Source organism: Propithecus coquereli, unplaced genomic scaffold, assembly GCF_000956105.1.
Source record: "Propithecus coquereli isolate 6110/MARCELLA unplaced genomic scaffold, Pcoq_1.0 Scaffold85, whole genome shotgun sequence".
Taxonomy (NCBI): domain Eukaryota; kingdom Metazoa; phylum Chordata; class Mammalia; order Primates; family Indriidae; genus Propithecus; species Propithecus coquereli.
This window is the reverse complement of record NW_012154729.1, coordinates 4,843,996-4,846,310: the sequence shown is the minus strand read 5'-3', so window position 1 is coordinate 4,846,310 and position 2,315 is coordinate 4,843,996. Positions and strand designations below refer to the sequence as shown.

Here is a 2,315-nt window from a genome sequence, read left to right as displayed (position 1 = left end):
ATATTTTACACTACCCTTGAAAGTTTAGTATCTAAAGCTCTAGAATCTTTTTTTTGTTGGTTTTTAGAAACAGGGTCTCACTCTGTTGCCCAGGCTGGAGTGCAGTGACACAATCATAGCTCACTGCAGCCTCAAACTCCAGGGCTCAAGTGATCCTCCTGCCTCAGCCTTCTGAGTAGCTGGGACTACGGTGCATGCCACCATGCCTGGCTAATTTTTAAATTTGTTGTAGAGACAGGGTCTTGCTATGTTGTCTGGGCTGCTCTTGAACTCCTGGCCTCAAGTGATCCTTCTGCCTCAGCCTCCCCCAAAGTGCTGGGATTATAGGTGTGAGCCACCACACCTGGCCTAAAAATGATTTTTTTTGAGGTGTGGCAATTATGGAGAGTACCTGAAAATATATAAACACTAAAATGGCACATATACATTGATAGAGGAGATAAAGAAACAGCAGATCTGATGTGTATGTGTTTTTTTTTTTTTAAGACAGCCACAGAAGCTGTGAGTCTGATGTAGCTTTATATACTATTTCCTTGGAGGAAGACACTTCTCTTTAACTGATGTGGGTGTTTCACCCCCAATGTCGGGTTCCTGTGCTTACTCCTAGGCTCAAGGGATCCTCCTGCCTCAGCCTCCTGAGTAGCTGGGATTATAGATGTGAGCCACTGTGCCTGCAATCTTTGTTTTTATGAAGCCAATCTCCACAGCAGCAGTCCAGTATATATTATTTCCTATTACATATGTATATATACACACTTACCTACATATAATGCTTTGATATATAGCAAAAAAATTCATAAAGCAAACACTGCATTCACACTACATGAAATGCTTTCTTTTTACTGTTCTTTGCTACTTTATTTTGTTCCACATATGAAATGTAACTTTATTTTATGAGTCCCTTCTTTCCACAATGACTACAGGATCAAAAATAATTTAAATGCCATCAATAAAGCAATACAAATGGTTTGTAAACACCAATTATAAAGTAGAAATGTCTAGTCTGATTTCTTTTGATGAACTTAAAAGTTTGTTTTTCTTAAGAAATTTGATAGTTAAGAAATTTGTTCCAGCTTCCTTTCATTTGTGTTTCCTCTTTATCACTCCTAGAAAAGCACAGAGAATATACTGTCTTTACTTACAGTTACACTGGTCACATACATAGATTTTTCCTTCTAAAGCTTCAGTTTCTGTAAATTTGGCCAACATTTCAGTAACCAGACATGGCTGGGAAGCAATATCTTTCCCACTGCATTGGTATCTTTCTGGAAATTCCAGTGACAAGTCCCAGAAAGGTTCTATGGTATTTGATTTGTTGTCACATGCAAGACATGTAACCTGCAAATAAAAATATTAGTTCTTCAGATTACAATCTTTCCATCAAAACATAAACTCCTTTCACTAGAAGTTATTACCAGTAAATAGAACTTTCATCTGAAAATGCACCATTAGAATTCTGGATAATCTGCTTTATACCCTTGTCAAGAATTTATAATTTTTCCTTTTAAAAGATTGTCACTAAATCCATTATGAATTGGTGGGCTTCAACTACTGGGCATTCAAAAAGCTCTAAGGGCATTAGTCAAATCTAGAATGTAGGTAAAAATCTAAAACTGTGGATGTATTTAATAGATATACATTTTGTGTGTCTAAATATATGAGATATTTATATGCATTTAACATCTTTATGTCTTTAGGCTTGAGGTTCTTCGCCCTTTTTCCTTCCTCATCTTTCACTGATTTTTTTTCTTACCACAAATCCTATAGCTTCTTAACCCAATCCAATCCTAACCATAATATAAGTAAAATACTATAAGTGCTTTTCATTATACAGATTTGGAAGCCCTACTAAATGATAATTTCAAAAGACAATACATGTAACACAAATAATGTCATCATACTCCCACTTAAAGCAAACATCACCACATTAAAACCCCCACCCAGATATAGAAAACACAAAAAACACGGAGTAGTTCTAAGAATTTATAGAGGCAATGTAGCAACTGGGAAGGAAATGAATAGTAACTTCAGCAAAACATTCAGCAGGATTAAATGCCAACACACACTGCACATAATAGAAGACAGATTCTATGAACAAATAATCCACGTATAATATGTAATGCTACAAAGAAGCCCTTTCAGACAAGCTACATTCCCGGCATAGGCAACAAAATACGGAAGACAGTTGTAATACAGATATTAGATTTAACAAATTAACACAAAGTACACTCCTGGTGTTTATAGTCCGGGGAGACTCACTATTGCCAGGGGCTGACATTCACAAGTTTCTTGAGTTGGACCAAAAAAAAAAAAAA

At 36.1% G+C, this 2,315-nt stretch overlaps 1 protein-coding gene across 1 annotated transcript in view; it reads right to left on the bottom strand.

Annotated features, from left to right (window-relative positions):
* Positions 1 to 2,315, bottom strand: part of USP44 (ubiquitin specific peptidase 44) — a 6,707-nt gene that overhangs the window by 2,142 nt on the left and 2,250 nt on the right. The window lies entirely within an intron of this gene.